This window comes from Dendrobates tinctorius, unplaced genomic scaffold, assembly GCF_039654945.1.
Source record: "Dendrobates tinctorius isolate UK_male_01 unplaced genomic scaffold, ASM3965494v1 ptg000028l, whole genome shotgun sequence".
Classification (NCBI taxonomy): domain Eukaryota; kingdom Metazoa; phylum Chordata; class Amphibia; order Anura; family Dendrobatidae; genus Dendrobates; species Dendrobates tinctorius.
In genome coordinates, this window is record NW_027361696.1 from 48591902 (window position 1) to 48612838 (window position 20937).

Sequence of the window (20937 nt, forward strand, 5' to 3'; positions counted from 1 at the left end):
TTGATGCTGATATTGCTTTTAACAGTGGACTCTAGCAGGCTAATCAGACACCTATCATTTATGATGCAGCAAGTTGTCAGCTATAATATGCAGTTGACAGACACTCCCTGCTTATTGTTGGTGAATACATAAAATAAAAAAAATAAAAAAATGACTTTGGGATTTCTTCTATTTTAATAACCAGCGCAGGTAAAACCGACAGGTTCAGATTGCATCCCCAGCTTTCAGATTTATCCTGGCTTGTTATAAAAATAAATGGGTACCTTATTTTTAAATTATTTAAAGAAATAATTTTAAAAATGCCATGAGTTTCCCACCATTTTGACAACCAGCAAAGCTAAAGTGGACAGCTGGGGGCTGGTATTCTCAGACTGAGAAGAGGCCATGTATATTGGCCCCCCCAGCCTAAAAATAGCAGCCTGCAGCCTCCCCAGAAAAGGCACATCTATTAGATGCACCAACTCTGTCACTTTGCCCGGCTCTTTGCACTTGTCCTGGTGTGGTGGCAAGTAGTATAATAAGTTTGGGGTTGACGTCAGCTGTTTCATGGCTGCTGACATTAAGCCCATGGGTTAGTAATGGAGAGGTGTCTATCAGAAGTCCGCATTATTAATCCCTTAGTCAAATGTAATAAAGACAGAGACAGAGTAGAGTTCTTTGATTGAAATACACACACAGACTCCTACTTTAAAGATAACCGTCCTGGAGATCAGCTGGGAGGTACAGCTATATATTTCTCATGGAAATCCATAATGTTCAAATAAAAAAGAAGTAAACTGGCAGTTAGAGTCAGAAACGGGTTGGAGCAGGATTCCCCCCTCTCTGACATCCACATTCAGGGGGATTTTCTAGACTGGACACAAGAAGGAAAACTCTCATCTGCGAAAAATATTAAATCCCTATAGATTTTTAGGTGAGAACAAAAAATATTTTAACCCTTTCCTGACATGTGATGTACATCTAAGACGCAAGTTGGAAGCTGGTGTATGAAGTGGGCTCACCGCACACTCGACAGTGCACCCCAGCTAATCACTGTCATGCCAATGCTCGCCATGGCTGTGATTGAGCCAGAAGTGTCCACATTAGCAAAGCTTGTTGATTGGCTGCGAGGCAAGCTTTCATCAAACTTTGTTCAAGCTGCCGAACCCAAACAGTAACACAGACTTCCTGAACTTTATCGTTTGGGTTCGCTCTTCCCTTCTCCTAAAGCCTTAGATCAGTGTTCCCCAACTATGGTCCTCAAGGCCCACCAACAGGTCATGTTTTCAGGATTTCCTTAGTATTGCACAGGTGATAATTGCATCACCTGGACAGGCAAGAATTCAATTACCTGTGCGATACCAAGGAAATCCTGAAAACATGACCTGTTGGTGGGCCTTGAGGACCGTAGTTGGGGAACACTGCCTTAGACTGTCTAGTTTTGTCCCTTATGCAAAAACAGTCTTTTTTCAAGACTTAAAGGGAAGGTGCCATCCCAAAAGAATTTTTCAGCAATTGAAAAAATGTAAAGAATTAATGTTTACATTTTCTTAAAAAATATTATCATTTGTTTTTAATTTTGTAAAATATGAAAAATAATTTTAAAAAGTTTGGAATTTCCACTTGTTAACACTAGGGGGGGGCAGCTACTGAAGTTTGGCACAAAAACCTAGTGTACAACTAGCTCACATTACTGTCCTGCAGTAATTATGGGCGTAGAGTGTCCATGATGTTTGATTTTGATATATGATCATGCCCTAAAATGGACACTGTATGGGTGGAATCTGCTGACATGGAGATGATGTCACTCCTCTCCTCCCCTACTGGGTGCTTGCTAAGGGAAAAGAGAGAATGACATTTAGGAACACAGTGAGCAGCCATTTTGATGGGGCCTGCAAAGTTACTGACTGTCTTTTCATGTAAAGTCTGGATCAGAACAGGTCATCAATCAGCAGAAATGTGTCCTGGATTTCTGTGGAGCAGACAAGCAGACGGTCCATCCATGTGTATAAAACACAGCACTCTATGTACAATCCCTGGCACCGAACAGGGTGCCCCCCACAGACCAGCACACTGCTCTCCTGAAATACTCTGTGCTGCTGTCACCCTGCTCCTCCACCATATATCAGGCCCTGTCGCCTCGCTTTCACACATCGCCAGGACAGGATCTGAGGAGAGGAATGGGGTCTTTGGTCACAGAGCATGGCAGGCAGCAAGGATTCTGGGAGCAGGGTGACAGCAGCACAGAGTATTTCAGGAGAGCAGTGCGCTGGTCTATGGGGGGCACAGAGAGAGATATATGGGGGAGGAGCAGGGAGACATCAGCACAGAAATCTAGGAAACATTTCTGCTGATTGATGGCCTGTTCTGATCCAGACTTTGCATGCAAAGACCCCATTCCCCTCCTCAGATCCTGTCCTGGCGATGTGTGAAAGCGAGGCGACAGGCGCAGTCCGGGGTGACACTGGGAAGCAGGCTGGGGGGGAATGGAGCCATACAGTAACGATAAAAATGAGACCCCTCTCTTCAGCTGCCTCACCAGCCCTCCCCTGACTGCACCTATTACCCCTGACCCATGTGCAGGTGCTCAGCCAGAACCACCCTAGAATGGGTCCCCTTTTAGCAGATCACAAATAATACCGCCATATACTTCACACACAATGCCGCCATATAGATCATACACAATACCACCATGTAGATCACACATAAAACCAGCAGGGTGACAGCAGCACAGAGTATTTCAGGAGAGCAGTATCACATGGCAGAGAATTAGATACACGGCTCAGCAGACAGTATCACTGTCATGGTCACTGTGTGTCTGGTCGCAGATGTTACCGCAAGGCGGACCCATAACACACGTGACCCTGGAAACACCGCCTCCAGTGGGGCGCATTTAAATAATAAAACGCGCAGGTGGATACGCCGCCTCCACCTGGTGAATTTAGGTATTACACGTTATACAATAATCAAATAATAAAGGGGGAACCTGGGTAACTTTAACAATGGTGGGCCCTGCGATAGGGAATGGGGACATGGAGACCTCCTAAGCTCCCCTGAGCCAGTGTCCCTGCACTCCTAACATTCCCTATGCCGGTTTCGCACCGGGCGCCGCACGCGTACCTCAACGCCCTAGCTCGCCCTGAACCTAAACCCTCACTAGGGAATAGGTCGGTGTGGAAACTAATCCCACCACTGCACTAATAACACACATGAGGAAAGAGACAATACAGGGGAAACACCACTTAGCTTTGCTCTGTTGCGTACGCTCCTAGCAACAGAGCCCACCACCTGTGTGCATCTTCTCCTCCACCCTGATCCATCACCATAACAGGATCCTCCACCTTAGTGCAGCCTTGGAGCAAGGAAGTGTTCAGCTTCTGCCACGAAGTCAAGCATGCTTGAGTCCAGCTCAGCGGCCAAGTCCCACATGGTGAGTGCCACTCTCCATAGTAGCCACTCCACCAGACCATGCAGACACTTCCCGCTGACTCCATCACTGCGACCCCACCACGCCATGCGAGCCCTTCGTCCAGACACCATAGCTGCAACAAGTCCCCCCCTGGCTAAGCTGCGCAGGACTCCTCACCAGCTCCATCCTTCCTCCAGGCTCTCCACTTCAAAGTGAAAGCAATATCACAGCCAGTGAGTGAACACCCTGAGCACACCTTTATAGGGTGTCACACCTGATCCATAATTAAGTGCAAAAAACCCTAAAGTGCAATACCACTCACCACCACCGGGGACAGTCAAGACACCTTGGAACTTTCCCAAAGTAAAAAAAGTTCACCCAGTGCAATTTAAAACTGTCAGATCACTTCAGATCATGACAATCACACAGGAGAGGATTAGATACACGGTTCAGCAGTCAGTATCACACAGGAGAGGATTAGATACACGGCTCAGCAGTCAGTATCACACAGGAGAGGATTAGATACACGGCTCAGCAGACTGTATCACACAGGATAGGAATAGATACACGGCTCAGCAGACTGTATCACACAGGATAGGAATAGATACACGGCTCAGCACACAGTATCACACAGGAGAGGATTAGATACATGGCTCTGCAGTCAGTATCACACAGGAGAGGATTAGATACACGGCTCAGCAGTCAGTATCACACAGGGGAGGATTAGATACACGGCTCAGCAGACAGTATCACACAGGATAGGATTAGATACACGGTTCAGCAGTCAGTATCACACAGGAGGATTAGATACACGGCTCAGCAGTCAGTATCACACAGGATAGGATTAGATACACGGCTCAGCAGGCAGTATCACAGGAGACAGTATTACAGATATGCTCACACTGGTGTAACTGCCCCCCCCATACACTAGACTATGGGCTGTATATGTCACTGTCACTATAAAAGCAAAGGTGTCAGATTACCAGAGATCACTGGGACTGTGTGTGAGTGAGGAGGCGGAGACAGAGCAGGAGGACAGTGGAGCTGGAGCAGGAAGCACGGTGCAGAAAGTCCAGCTCAGCAGATAGCACTGGGCTACAGTAAAATGGCGCCCAGCCACACCTACTGCAGTGAATGGTGCAGCCCACAGGGGAGTGCCCAGTTCTCTGCTAATGAGGCTGCATGGTGGGGTCGGGAGCCGACCGCAGTCTCCTATGTCCAGGGACGGCCATATTTGCAGACTGTATGAGTCCTCCACAGATCTGCAAATCAAGATGTCAGCGCCCAGTGGCTACATTAAAACATTATTACAAACAAACCATAAATCCTAGTTAGTACAACATTTGCTTTAACAACATGTTTTGTTACTTACTCTTTTTTTGCAAATTATATAAAATTGCGGCACCTTCCCTTTAAGTCCTTATCAGTAAACTCTGGACTTCTGGAAATAAAAATTCACGATCTAATGAATCTAAATAGCATAAGAAAATTCTGAGAGAGCCCCGGACATTTTTCCTTTCTGCAGATATAAGCATAATACCACAAGTAATTCATACATTTCTTAAAACTGATTAAAAGGGTTCTCTGGAAACTGAAAAATAAATTTAAAGGAAGGAATATTTATGGTAAAGGTATCTATGTTTCTGCATTTGAGCTTCCGAATGCCCATCTAGTCAAATATTATTTTTGTTATACTTTCCATTTACGGTAATTGTTAACTAATTAAATTTAATTGATGGTTGTTTACTATTTTACTTTTTTTTGTCTGTTTGTTTATTTTTTTATTGTATTATCACTATCAATTTAGTTTTGACTTTATTTTTTTTCTTAGGTAGCAATACCGCCAGCATTGAAAGAGGGTGTAGAAGTTTACAGTTTTGTAATGTCTCCTACTCTTATTTGAACGGATCTGATGAATTTGAATTATCGTCTACCTGGTGCAGGGACGGTGATTGTATCATACCAGATTCTGCCTGTAAGTATATTTATTTTATTTTTTATACAGGGTGGGCCATTTATATGGATACACCTAAATAAAATGGGAATGGGAATGTTTAGTGATATCAACTTCCTGTTTGTGGCACATTAGTATATGGGAGGGTATAAACTTATCAAGATGGGTGGTGATGATGGCGGCCGTTTTGAAGTCGGCCACTTTGGATCCAAATTTTTTTTTTTTCCAATGGGAAGAGGGTCATATGACACATCAAACTTATTGAGAATTTCACAAGAAAAACAATGGTGTGCTTGGTTTTAACGTATTTTTATTCTTTCATGAGTTATTTACAAGTTTATGACCACTTATAACATTTCTTCAAAGTGCTGCCCATTGTGTTGTATTGTCAATGCAACCCTCTTCTCCCACTCTTGACACACTGATAGCAACACCGCAGAAGAAATGCTAGTCCAAGGGGGTCAGATTCCTTGAGGGAATGCTCGGACCTGACACCCATAATGTGGTGGCGCACCATTTGCTGGAAAAACTCAGGGAACATGCTCTCTTCAGTGCATAAAGATGGCAACACATCATCATGTAGCAATTTCAGATATCCAGTGGCATTGAGGTTTCCATTGATGAAGAATGGCCCCACTATTTTTGTACCCAATATACCACACCTTACCATCAATTATGGGTGTCAGGTCCGAGCATTCCTACATGAACAGTTTCCTGGAAAGTGGATTGGTCGTCGTGGGCCAGTTGAATGGCCAATGTCTCCCGATCTAACCCCCTTAGACTTATCTTTGGGGTCATCTGAAGGCAATTGTCTATGCTGTGAAGATATGAGATGTGCAGCATGTGAAACAACAAATACTGGAAGCCTGTGCTAGCATTTCTTCTGTTCCCGTGTTGATATCAGTGTATCAAGAGTGGGAGAAGAGGGTTGCATTGACAATACAAAAAAATGGGCAGCACTTTGAACACATTTTATAAGTGGTCATAAACTTGTAAATAACTCATGAAAGAATAAAGTTATGTTAAAACCAAGTAAACCATTGTTTTTTATTTGTATTTTTTCTGCATGTAATGCAATTCTATGGAGAAAGTCCACACAGAAAATTCACCGTACCTGCAAAAGAAATTGACTTGCTGTGGATTAGAAACACGCATCGCAGGTCAGTTTACGCTGAGTAAAATAGAAGCACGGTGGGCATGAGATTTCTGCAAATCCCATCCACTTTGTTGAAGCTGTAAAACAATGCATTTTTGACCTGGCAAAAACATGCAGCTCATCATGGAAATGTAGCCATACCCATATAATCCACACTATGGATGAGCAGACCCATGGATGTTCCGCTTCATCGAGATCGACCAAACTATAGATCAAAGTTTGGTTCGTTTGGTTCGGGTAACAGAACTCTATTGGAAATTGAAACAGATCCTCTTAAAAGTCAATGGGGACCCAAACTTTGGTGCTGTAAAATGGTAATAGTAAGGGTTAAGTGGCTGTAAAAGGAAGCAAAATGTTGATAAGAGCAGTACAATTGCCCTGCAAAGAAATGTGGATAGGTAAATGACTTAAAATAAAGAATAAAATAAATAAAAAGTAATAATCTTGAACGAGGAGGTGGAGGTCCAAGTGTAGGTGGAGGTGGATGTGGCAGTGTACGTGGTATAGACGGAGGAGGTAACCAACATTGTTTTTGTGTTGTTACTGCACACCCAGTAATCAGCACTGGTAACAATCCGAGCAAGTCAGCGGTCATTGCCCAGATATCGGAGAATGCATTTGTTCATGTGTATCAGGCTGCCCAGAGGCAGCGACAAGCTGTTATCGGTGGGAGGTGCATCATCTGTGTCCCCTGTATCCCCCCAACCAAGCTACAGTGATGCCCATGAGCTGTGTTGAGCGCCACCCTGCTGTGAACATGGTTCCTTCTCTTCAGCCTGATCCTACAAAACTGTCCCTTGAATAGTTGAGTACCTGGCTGCCGTTTGACACAGGAATCCACCGCCCTCCGAGCCATGTGTGGATGACTGACCTGATAATGGTGTGAATGGTCCCTGTTGCTCCTCCTCTGTCAGCCACGACTACCCCACGGCCTCTGTTTCTTGACCAAGAAGGCCTTGGATGGATTGCTATGTCAGAAGATACGGCTTCCACAGTCACCCGACCTCAAGCCAATTACGATAATTTGGAAGCTGGATAAAGACAAAGCAGCCAACAAGTTTTCAGCACCTCCGAGAACTCCTTCAAGACTATGGGGAGAAATTACAGGTGTAGACCTAATGAAACTGCTTGAGAGAATGCCAAGGGGGTAAAGCTGATATCAGAGAGAAATGTTGGATTTTCAGAATCTAAGGTTTAATATATATTCTGGTTTGTTTCACACACGAATCTGTATTCCTTGCGTCCATATGTGAACTTTCATGGTTTTGCTGCCTTTAGACCGAATCTTCAATGTGCACATTTAATTAAGAGCAAGTAAAACCATTGCATGAACAGGTGTGTTCAGACTTTCGAATGACATTGTGCTAAAATGTAAGCTACCTTGATTTTAAAACTGGACTTATGATCCAAAAATGGATGAAAATCAGATAGATAAATGGACAGATGGATAAAAAACTTTTCCGCATATGCAAAAATAATTGAATGTCTGAATAAGGCTTCAGTGAAGAAGGTCCAATTCCAAAATGGACCATTTCACATTTATCATATACTGGTGAACATGTAGACGAGCTAGGTTTGCTTTATATCGTACTGTATATTTAGGTTTTTCATTTAGAATCTCTAATGGACACCCATTCAGGTGAAGTGTATTGCAGCATGGAGACCTATCAGGGATGTGATTGGCAATGCATGCTGCCGGCAAATCAGAGGCCAGCAGCTGACGTCGGTGTGCACGTGAATGGGGGCTCATGGCAGTGATGTTATGCGAGCTCTACGCTTTCACGCTGAAGTCAGCTGCCGGCTTCAAAATAGGACGCGTGGCGGGGGAGCAGATGGGAGGTGAGTATAATTGTTATTTTTTTTCTATGCATTAAAGAACATCAACAGAACAGGGGACATATACCAGAATGGTGGATAGATATACCAGAATGGGGGATAAATATGTATGTCAGGATGGGGCCCAGTATAAGGGACATATATACAAGGATGGAGGATATATATACAAGGTATACCAGGATTGGGAACATACATACCAGGATGGGGGATATATGCACCAGGGTGTGGGATATATACAAGGATGGGGCCCAGAACAAGGGACATATATATATACCAGGAAGGAGAACATATGTACCAGGATGGGTGGATATATGTACCAGGGTGTGGGATATATACAAGGATGGGGCCCAGAATAAGGACATATATAAACCAGGAAGGGGAACATATGTACCAGGATGGGGATATCTGTACCAGGATGTGGGATATATATATATATATATATATATATATATATATAGTATATATATCAGGATTGGGCCCAGGATAAGGGACATATATACCAGGATGGGGAACATAAATACCAGGATGGGTAATATATATACCAGGTATACCAAGATGGGGAACATACATACCAGGATGGAGTAACATGCTGTATATGCCATGATGGGGGATATACAGTATATACCAGGGTGGGGATATATATATATATATACCAAGATGGGGCCCAGGATAAGAGACATATACACCAGGAAGGGGGACATACATACCAGGATGGGGGATATATATAACAGGATGTGGAACATATATACCAGGATGTTACCTAGTATAGGGGAAATCTATATGTACCAGGATGGGGAACATACATACTAGCATTTGGGATACATATATTAGGATGGGGTCCAGGATAAGGAACATATATATACCTGGATGGGGCCAATATGAGGGACATACACTCACTGGCCACTTTATTAGGTACACCATGCTAGTAACGGGTTGGACCCCCTTTTGCCTTCAGAACTGCCTCAATTCTTCGTGGCAGAGATTCAACAAGGTGCTGGAAGCATTCCTCAGAGATTTTGGACCATATTGACATGATGGCATCACACAGTTGGCGCAGATTTGTCGGCTGCACATCCCTGATGCGAATCTCCCGTTCCACCACATCCCAAAGATGCTCTATTGGATTGAGATCTGGTGACTGAGGAGGCCATTTGAGTACAGTGAACTCATTGTCATGTTCAAGAAACCAATCTGAGATGATTCGAGCTTTATGACATGGCGCATTATCCTGCTGAAAGTAGCCATCAGATGCCTGTTCTTAGCTGAGAGGAGTGGTACCCAGTGTGGTCTTCTGCTGCTGTAGCCCATCTGCCTCAAAGTTCGACGCACTGTGCGTTCAGAGATGCTCTTCTGCCTACCTTGGTTGTAACGGGTGGCAATTTGAGTCACTGTTGCCTTTCTATCAGCTCGAACCAGTATGCCCATTCTCCTCTGACCTCTGGCATCAACAAGGCATTTCCGGCCACAGAACTGCCGCTCACTGGATTTTTTTTCTTTTTCGGACCATTCTCTGTAAACCCTAGAGATGGTTGTGCGTGAAAATCCCAGTAGATCAGCAGTTTCTGAAATACTCAGACCAGCCCTTCTGGCACCAACAATCATGCCACGTTCAAAGGCACTCAAATCACCTTTCTTCCCCATACTGATGCTCGGTTTGAACTGCAGGAGATTGTCTTGACCATGTCTACATGCCTAAATGCACTGAGTTGCCGCCATGTGATTGGCTGATTAGAAATTAAGTCTTAACACACAGTTGGACAGGTGTACCTAATAAAGTGGCCAGTGAGTGTATATAATACCAGCATGAAGGATATATATATATATATAAATATATATTAAAATCTATCTATCTAAAGAAATGGCTTTGATATGTGTTGTTATTATGTATCTGTAACACGTCATTTCTCCCGTGCATTTGCCGTGCCATAATTTATGGCTGATCAGTGGGAATCCTATTTGTGAGACAATCTGTGATATGTTAATTTTTAACACTAGAACTGCTGATGGAGTCATTTTGACTCCTTTCGTTTTTTATTTCTCTTCTGTGACTACATTTTTCAGAATTCCGGCTTGAAACTCGTTGACTTTTCCTCAAATATGATGTGAAAAAAGATTTTGTGAGAATAAATAATTTTGGTGAAAAATTTGCGCGTTTTTTTCAAAATTTACCAAGAACTACTGAAGGGAGTCATTTTGACTCCCTACTATATTTTGAGGTCCTTTTGTCACTAAATGTTGCTATAAAGTTTTGTGCATAATTTTTTCACTCTGTCTTATTTACCCTGATGTTCATATAGATGTAGTTCAATTTACATGTCAACTTTTCACATTTTCCTTGTGTTTTACCTGCTTGTATTACTGTGTAATACTGAACAAAATAGCTTGTTTACTCTAGGCTCTTATCTTATCAGATTTGATGAGAAATCTACTCGATCGGAGAGACTGCAAACGGACGAGTTTGCTCTATTTTCTACTGTGTGGGACAGGTTTATTGAAAATTGTATTGCGTGTTACAAACCTGGCCCATACATAACGGTGGATGAGCAACTTTTCCCAAGCAAAACTAGGTGTCCATTCACGCAGTACATGCCTTCCAAACCAGATAAATATGGCCACAAATATTGGCTAGCTGTTGATAAGGAGAGCAAATATCTGGCAAATGGCTTCCCTTATCTAGGCAAAAGATGACACACGCCGTGCTGAGGACCGTTTAGCTGACCATGTGGTAATGAAGTTATTGGACCCGTTTTTGAAAAAAGGTCGCAATGTTACAACCGATAATTATTTTACTTCAGTAAAATTAGCTAAACAGCTAAAAAGCAAAGGAACAACCATCGTGGGAACACTGAACAAGATAAGGCGAGAAGTGCCTAAAGAAATAAAATCCATGAAAGAGGAATTGTACAACACTAAAGTGTTTAGAAATGAAGACAATTTTACACTTACAGTATATCAAGGAAAGCCCAACAAAAATGTTGTCATTTTGAGTTCCGTCCATCCAGATGTTGTTGTTGCGTCTGATTCCGCTAAAAAAACTCCAGAAATGGTAAAGTTTTACAATGAAACAAAATATGGAGTAGATGTAGTGGATCAGATGGCACGAAAATATACCACACGAACATGCACAAAGAGATGGCCTGTTCATGCATTTGAAAATGCCTTAGACTTTGCGGGTATAAATGCATGGATAATATTCAAGGAGATTACCCACCAAAAAATGTCACGCAAGGCATTTTTGCAAACGCTTGTGAGAGAGTTGAGTGGTCCTTATGTCACAGATAGGGAAAAGGGTTCCACGTCCCAAGTTTCTACATGCTCAGAAGTGATGGTTCAAACAAAATTTTGCCAGATCAAAGAAAAGTGCAAGAAAAATAGATCTGTCGGCAATTGTAAGACTTGTGGTAAGTCTTTGTGTGGGCAATGTACTGCCGTAAATCAAAGGCAATGCCTAAAATGCGAAACACCAAATGTTTAGAAGGTGAATTCTGCGCCATATTTTCATTTTTATGCTCCTCCACCTACATTTTCTCTGCTTTTTGTTCTTCAGTTGTTGTTTATATGTGTGCACTTGAATAAAAAAAAATGTTTGAAAAACGTCTATTATAATTATTGTTATTTTCTGTAGAAAAATAAGAAAAGCAGAAAAAAAACAATCAAAAGCATTACTGTTGGATCTCACAATAATAATACATTACAAAAAATATAATTATTAATAAATAACCACAAATGAAACTCTAAAAATAAACGAAAACAAGCAAGGAGTCAAAATGACTCCTTTCAGTAGTTCTAGGCGGGGTCACGAGTCCAGTAGTCCTAGTGTTAAGTGATAAGAGTAACAAAAATAAGATGCATGCTGCTGTTTATTTTTCTGAGTTCCCACCAACAGGAGCTCAGTAGAAAGATAAAGGAATGGTAATTATAGTGACTAGCCCGCAATTCTTGTTTATTTCCCTTTACTTAATTATTTGTATCTGTCTGTCTGCAGTCACCAGGAATGGATTCCAGTGTCCTTCATTAGTTTCTGGAGTAGACAATACACCACAAGTTCTGCATTGTTTGGGAAATCAGAATAAATGCTTCAATGTAACACAAATCAGAGGTAATTACAAGAGTTCTGGAAGGCGATGAAATAGAAAAGTTGTGTATGATATCTGTTAAATGCTTGGATTCTTAAGTTCTCATGTGAATGTTCAATTTCCATTTGAAGAAAAAAAAACATATTAATTAGAGATGAGCGACTTTTCCTTCCTTCGGGTTGAGTCGGGTTTCCTGAAACCCGACTTTCTAAAAAGTCGGGTCGAACGAAATCGGCCGACTATAGGGAAAAGTCAGGGTCCGACTGAAACACGAAACCCAATGCAAGTCAATGGGGAAGCAAAGTCGGCAGGGAGTGGAGGACAGTAAGCACACCTACAGTGCCCATTTCAATGCCAACGACATCAATTCTTATTACTTAAGCTTGGCAACCTTAATTTACTTTATAATAATAGTTACGCATTGAAAACTGGGGGTTATTTGGCTAAAGTTGTGGGGGGGTAGGGCCTGAGGCGTATCTAGGCTTTCTGGCACCCGGGGCAAGAATTTGTTTCGGCGCCCCCCCCAAGTACATATGCGACTTGCACACTTAGCTAAGTACCCACGAGCTGCTCTCCCTAGTGCTCTCAATGTTCAGTAAAAAACTGAAAGCAGGAAGAGAAGCTCGTTGTCACAGGACCATAACTATGAAAATCGCATATGAGTGAAGTGTCCATGTGATGACACTGAACCTGCAGTGCTGAATCCTGACATTGCAGCTTCTGAATTCTCACAATTAATGCACTGCACACTTTTAGGATTCTCCCTTGCCGATGTACAGTCATGTCAGCACAAGTATGTGATTTATATTCTTCTGGCCACATTCTGACTAGACGTGCCCGGCCTCGCTCCGTTCATTTTCATTGAGTGAGACCACACACGTCTAGTCAGCATGTGACCGTATGTATGTAAATTACCGGCATGAGAGAATCCTGACAGCGTTCAGAGCGCACTGTGAGAATTCAGAAGTCTGCAGTCACATAGAATGACTGCAGACTCAGCACAAACCTGGACAACCCCTTTAATGTTCCTAACATAAATAAAAATAAGAGAATAAGTCAGTGTCACAAATATTATTTACATCCAGGTACCTTATAGATGACATCATCTCTGGAGTCGTCCTCCTTCTTTTCCAGACCCCATGATGAGTTTTCTCATCCACATCTCGTCTCTGCAGACTTCCATCTTCTCCGGTCTTCTGCACCAATTCTCCACACGATGCCCTTAAAGATAGAAATGTCATTACAATACTCCTAAATAAAAATATCTGCAATATACTGTGGCCTCACACTATTCCCCTCCCTCCTCATACTTTCTCCTCTAACATCCCACCTGTTCACCATACTGTCTCCTCATATATTTACCCCCACACTCATTATACTGTCTGCTCACACATACCCCCAACTCCCCATACTGTGTCTGCTCACATCCCATCACCCTCACTCCCCATACTGTGTCCACATACATTTTTCCCATCGCTACTCATACTGTGTCCACATACATTTACCCGTTCACACCCCTTACTGTCTGCACCCATCCCCCATACCGTTTCCTCATACATGCCCTCATACATACATATTCTTCATTATGTCCTCAAATCTCCCCACACATTAAATCCCCCCACTCCAAATCCCCCATCCGCCACACACATTAAGTACCCCCATCCCCACTCCAAATCCCCCCACACATTAAATCCCTCATCCCCACTCCAAATCCCTCACACACAATAAATAACCCCCCATCCCCACTCCAAATCCCCCCACACATTAAGTATCCCCCATCCCCACTCAATAACCCCCATCCCTACTCCCAAATCCCCCCACACATTATGTACCCCCCACACATTAACCCCATCTCCACTCATTAACCCCCACACATTAACCCCATCCCCACATTAACCCCCATCTCCACTCATTAACCCCCATCTCCACTCATTAACCCCCACATATTAACCCCCATCTCCACTCATTAACCCCTCCACTCATTAACCCCCATCCCCACGTTAACCCCCACAAATTAACCCCTATCTCCACTCATTAACCCCCCACTCATTTACCCCATCTCCACATTAACCCCCATCTCCACTCATTAACCCCCATCCCGACTCATTAACCCCCATCCCCACTCATTAACCTCCATCTCCACTCATTAAACCTCTACTCATTAATCCCCCCACTCATTAACCCCCATCCCCACATTAAGTCCCCATCCCCACTCATTAAACCTCCATCCCCACATTAACCCCCATCCCCACTCATTAACCTCCATCCCCACATTAACCCCCATCTCCACTCATTAACCCCCATCCCGACTCATTAACCCCCATCCCCACTCATTAACCTCCATCTCCACTCATTAAACCTCTACTCATTAATCCCCCCCACTCATTAACCCCCATCCCCACATTAAGTCCCCATCCCCACTCATTAAACCTCCATCCCCACATTAACCCCCATCCCCACTCATTAACCTCCATCTCCACATTAACCCCCATCTCCACTCATTAACCCCCATCACGACTCATTAACCCCCATCCCCACTCATTAACCTCCATCTCCACTCATTAAACCTCTACTCATTAATCCCCCCCACTCATTAACCCCCATCCCCACATTAAGTCCCCATCCCCACTCATTAAACCTCCATCCCCACATTAACCCCCATCCCCACTCATTAACCTCCATCCCCACATTAACCCCCATCTCCACTCATTAACCCTCTACTCATTAATCCCCTCCACTCATTAAGCCCCCATCTCCCATCTTCGGTGGTTCTTTAGCTCCACAGAGGAGCACACTTACCACCAGCGTTCGCTCTGGGCGCCGGGGAGTGACGTCAGCTGCGTGATCACATGACCTGATCACGCTGCTGACGTCGCTCTGACCCGGCGCTCTGGTCAGAGCTTCAATTGTACTGGCATCTGTATAGACGCCAAGTACAACAATTGCTGCCTGGGAGCCAGCGCGGCGTCCTTCTCTGCGTCGGCTGTCAGATTGACAGCTGACACAAAGAACAGCCGACACACAGGACGGGGGGGAGACAGAACGCAGCCGCCGGGGGGAGACACTGCAGACTGCTGCATTAGGCGGCCCGACTGCGCCCCCCTGCTGGCTGCGCCCGGGGCAACTGCCCCGGCTGCCCCCCCTGGATACGCCCCTGGGTAGGGCTGGCGCCAGGTTTTCGTGTGCCCTGGGCCAAAGAATGTCAGTGCGCCCTTTTAACACATACCACAAATCATAATGCTCCGATATGGCACAGAAATAAAGGTATAGTACAATGAAAAATACTTCACTGCTTACATGACATGACTGATATCTATTTTAAATTCTACAATAGTTCAAAAACCAGACGGTGTATTACTCCATACAGTATTATGGCCACCACCTAGTACGCCATACAGAATAAAGAGCCCCATATATTTCTCCATACAGAATAATTGGTCCCATATAATGTTCCATACAGTATATGATGAGCTCCACATAATGCTACAGTATATGTTGGTCCAAATGGATGATGCTCCACTGTCTTATGGGCCCAAATAATGCTCCATATATAATGGGCCCCATTTCTAATGCTCCAGTGTATAATGTGCCCCATAAATGCTGCTCCAGTGTCTGATGTCCCCCATTTGGAATGCTCCAGTATATGTTGGTCCCCATGGACAATGCTCCAGTGTGTTATGGGCCCAAATAATGCTCCATATATAATGGGCCCCATTTCTAATGCTCCAGTGTATAATGTGCCCCGTAAATGCTGCTCCAGTGTCTGATGTCCCCCATTTGGAATGCTCCAGTATATGTTGGTCCCCATGGATGATGCTCCAGTGTGTTATGGGCCCAAATAATGCTCCATATATAATGGTCCCCATTTCTAATGCTCCAGTGTATAATGGGCCCCGTAAATGCGGCTCCAGTGTCTGATGTCCCCCATTTGGAATGCTCCAGTATATGATGGGCCAAATGGATGATGCTTCAGTGTATGATGGGCCCCATATATCATTCTCCAGTGTATATTGCTCCCCAAAAAATGCTCCCAACATTTAAAAAAATTAAATACCTGTCCTCGCTGGGCACTGCTCTACTCTGGACTCCTCAGCATTGCCATTTTAAAGCTCTCTGCACTTGTACTGTTTCAGTAGAGGACATACAGACGTGATGTCATCGCGCTCTGTAACCTGAATGTCACTGTCAGGAAAGGCGGAAGACGTCACTGCGGTGGATCAGGGAGAGGTAAGCATAGCAAGTGCTGTGGCCCGGAGCAAGTATGGGGGGGCCCACTCTTGGGTGACGGCACTGGCACAGGGCCCCTCATAGTATGATGGTATGTCTGACGGTGAGTGGGCCCTCCCACCGGCAGAGACACTTTTGCGTACTATGAGGGGCCCTGTGCCACTGCCATCACCCAGGAGTAGGACCCCCCCATCTGCTCAGGAAACCGGCACTTTCATCTGCACCTTCCTCTATGTCACCGTGTAAGGTGGTATAGTATGCGGGATGGGGCACCTGAGTTTCATCAGTGTCACATTCTGGCTCTGTAGAGTGTGAGGGGAATGTAGTGCTGTGGGTCAATGTACCAGCAGAATCATCTAGCAGTGGCTGTGCATCAGTGCACTCCATCTCCAATTCGTGTTCGCCTGGGGAATTCTGAATTTCACTTGATAACACAGGCATAGCCTGTGAAAAGAGTTCCATGGAGTAAGCTGAAGTGTGGGCTGCCGCATCCTTCACTTTTAGTGGGGGTGAAGGAGACCAGGAAAGGGGTGGTTCCTGACCAGAAGCCTGCACTGATGACTCAGTGCTTGCATTTTTTTAAACTTCAGAAGAGGAGGCGATAGAACTGGAGGCTTTTTCGGCAATGTAAGGCAAAACCAGTTCCTGATGCGCCAGCTTTAAAAGCAGTTTACCTACTCCCAGAAAAGGGAGCCTTAAAGGCCTTCTTGTGCCAGATGATGAAGCAGGGTCAACACCTCCTGCCTTATCTGCTATTGTTCTTTTGCCAGAACCAGCCAATGCACCAACACCACCACCACCATCAGTACCAGCTGGCCCACCCATACCCACCCACGTCCGCGGCTTCTTCCACCATACGTAATAATTTTTGTGAAAATGGACTAAAAATACCAGCAAATATATTGTACTGTTTCAGAAGCGGACAGCTCTATACAGTCTAGGGATAATTGTAAATCTCCGTATACATTTCATGAGTAAGACAGAGATGGTCACAGGCTCAGTGTGGATTAGACAATAATATTAAAATTTGCAAAAGGGTACAGTATCACTAGATAAAAGGTATATATAGTATAGTTTAAACATACTGAATCTCCGTATACATTTCAGGAGGCAAACACAGACGCTCTCAGGCCCAGTATGGATCCAACAACAATATAGAAAGTTGAGAAAGGGTACTATGGTGTCCCTGAGGGTACGGTCGCCACAGAGGTACTGCACCTCATGCAAAGGTGTGGTATCCCACCCTCAGGTAAGGAGGGATCACCACTAAGGACTCCTAACCCTGCATGCAACACACACACATGTTAGTCAGTGCTTTCTGGGTGTACCCGGCGGGAGGATGGCCTCATCCCAGACTGACTAGGAAAGGGTGTTGGGGGTTAGTGTTGAAGGTAAGTATAGTGGGAGGAGCTTAGGTAGTGGAGTGATTGTGGGTATCCAATCAAAGAGAGCAAGCTGACAGTTGATGGGAGGAGCTAGTCTGAGGTAAATGGATCTTTCTAGAGAATTGTCAGTCAGTGACAGGACAGAGTAAGAGCAGGATTGCTGTGAGAGGGCTGAGGGTCAGAGAAGAGAGAAAAATCTTGTCCAAGCTCCTAGACTGGAAGGAAGGGGTCCTTGGGGCACAGGAAGTGCAATAAGCCACCTGTGAAGACCGTTTCTGGAGAAGGAAGGACCAGGCCTCGTTGGGGAAGGTGGCTCCTGAAGATAGTGGAGAAATACAGGGCTCAGCTAGAAAGACGGAGGCTGAGGTAACTTAAGTGCCTCAGTCGCAGCCGCATTCAATACTCAAAAAGGCAGCAGTTGGAATAAAGGACCCTGGAGCCTGACCCACATCGCCCGGTGTTATCTGTGGCTGCCAGCTTGCGACACTGTTTGTGAAGGCCCACAGCAGGAAGGAAGGGAGAGATCAGCGCAGAGACATGGCTTAGAAAGGATACACAAGGAGGAGTCTTGAACAGGTGTTCCTGATATACCTTTGAGTTTGTCGGACCCATCCCTCGGATGACCAATCAGGTCATCTTGTGCACCAAACTTTTGAGGAAAAACTCAGAAACTGCACCCAACTGCATCCTTGGTGGCTTTTACAACTCGCCTGCTGCACACGCTACACTCACCATCACCGTCAACGGCTCACAAACACCATCTCAACTGCCTTGGGATACAGCTCTGCCCGTGGAGAGCTTCATCATCTTGTCTGCTTTAACACCAGCACAGAGGATCTGCATTGCAGCGTCGGCTACCCTAACCGAGTACCATGGGTGGCGTCACGATCCCCCTTTTCCAAATTAATTATCATACCATCTTCCCCCTCATCTGAACTGTCATCTTCTTTATTGGACACCCAGGGCCACGGACTGGGTCCCAATCACCACCGTGACATACTTCCCCCTTAAAAGAGCCTGAAAGGCCCGGTACTGAGTAACCCCCGGCCCTGTGTGGCATTTCATTTTAACACCAGATAACAGGGATATATTGTATAGTTTCAACATTATAAATCTACTTACATATTTGAGGAGGCAGACACACACGCTGTCATGGCCAGTATGGATTCGACAACAAACTAAAAAGTAGAAAAAGGGTACAATATCACCAGATCCAAGGTATATATAGTATAGTTTCAACATTCAAAATCTCCGTATTTATTTCAGGAGGCAGACACAGACGCTCTGAGGCCCAGTATGGATTACACAACAATATAAAAAGAAGTAAAAGGGGAATTGATCCCAAGCGTACTGCTGTATACAGTGTTGGGGTCATTTGGCGATCTACATATATATTTCAAGAGTAGCACACAGCCTCTCACGGGCTCAGTATGGATCACACCATAATATAAAAAGAAGATCCGCAAGAAATAATCACACATGTGTTTCAATGTTCCAGGTGTCAATGATGCACTTTGAGTGGTGGGTGAATGATGAGTTTCGGGCACAAAGGGTACTGGATCAACAGATACAAGGTATATATAGTCTACTTGAAATACAATGTGTATTTCAGGAGGCAGACACATATGCTCACACGCTCAGTATGGATTTGACAATAATGTAACAAGTTGAAAAAGGGTACATTATGACCAGATACAAGGTATATATAGTATAGTTTAAACATTCTAAATCTCCATAGACATTTCATGAGGCAGACACAGACACTCTCAGTCCCAGTATGCATTAGCCAATAATATAAAAAGTATAAAAAGGTTACTGTATCACCAGATACAAGGTACATATAGTATTGTTTAAACATTATAAATCTCCTTTTTTTTCAGGAGGCAGACACAGACGCTCTCAGGGTCAGTGTGGATTACACAATATAAAAGCAGTAAAAGGGTAATGGATCAGACGCATACAGCTGCATACAGTGTTGGGGTAATTGTAAATCTCAGTAGATATTTCCAGAGTCAGAAACAGACTCTCACTGGCCCAGAATGGATTAGACCACTATATAAAAAGCAGTAAATGGGTAAGGTATCACAAGCATACAGCTGTATACAGTGTTGGGTTAATCTTAAATCTACAGACATATTTCTGGAGTTACAGACAGATGTTCACAGGCTCAGTATGGATTACACAAGAATATAAAAACTTGCAAAAGGGTAATGTTTTACAGTCGGTCAGCTGCATACAGTGTTGGTGTCATTTTAAATCTCCTTATATTTTACCAGAGTAAGACACAAACTCTCACAGGCTCAGTATGGATTACACCCGAATATAAAAATGAGAAAAAGGGAAATGTATTTGAAACGTACACCAGTGTACAGTGTTGGAGTACTTTGAAATCTTCGATTATATTTCAGTGTCAGTCTGCCAGTCCAGACTCTCCGCTAGAGGAAGGTAGATGGATAAAAGTACAGGCGTAAAGTTGAGTGATTTTAGATGTTTTTGAATTTGTAATCACGGGAAAACCTCCCGGGAGAATTCGCAGAGGCGATGCTGACCCTCAATATCTTTAACTGTGGATACAGCTAAAACGCAAATTAGTGAAGAAAGGGTTGCTGTATCGCAGTTGTGTTGATCCCATCACCGTAACTCGTCTCCATCAACTTGTGATCACAGGGAGAGCTGTAGGCATGGTCCTCACTGCCTATCATGATCTGTCTGGTCACTTTGGAATGCAAAACACACAAGCCACAGGCCGTAGGGGATTCTATTGGATTGCCATGAGAGGACACACTGAAAAATGGTGGCAGGAATGTCATACGTCTGTGACTATGAAAAATGTGAAAGGTGATCATAAAGCACCATTGCATCCAATTGGGAGTTGACGTCCATTACAAATAGTAGCCATTGGTAATCTGAACGTA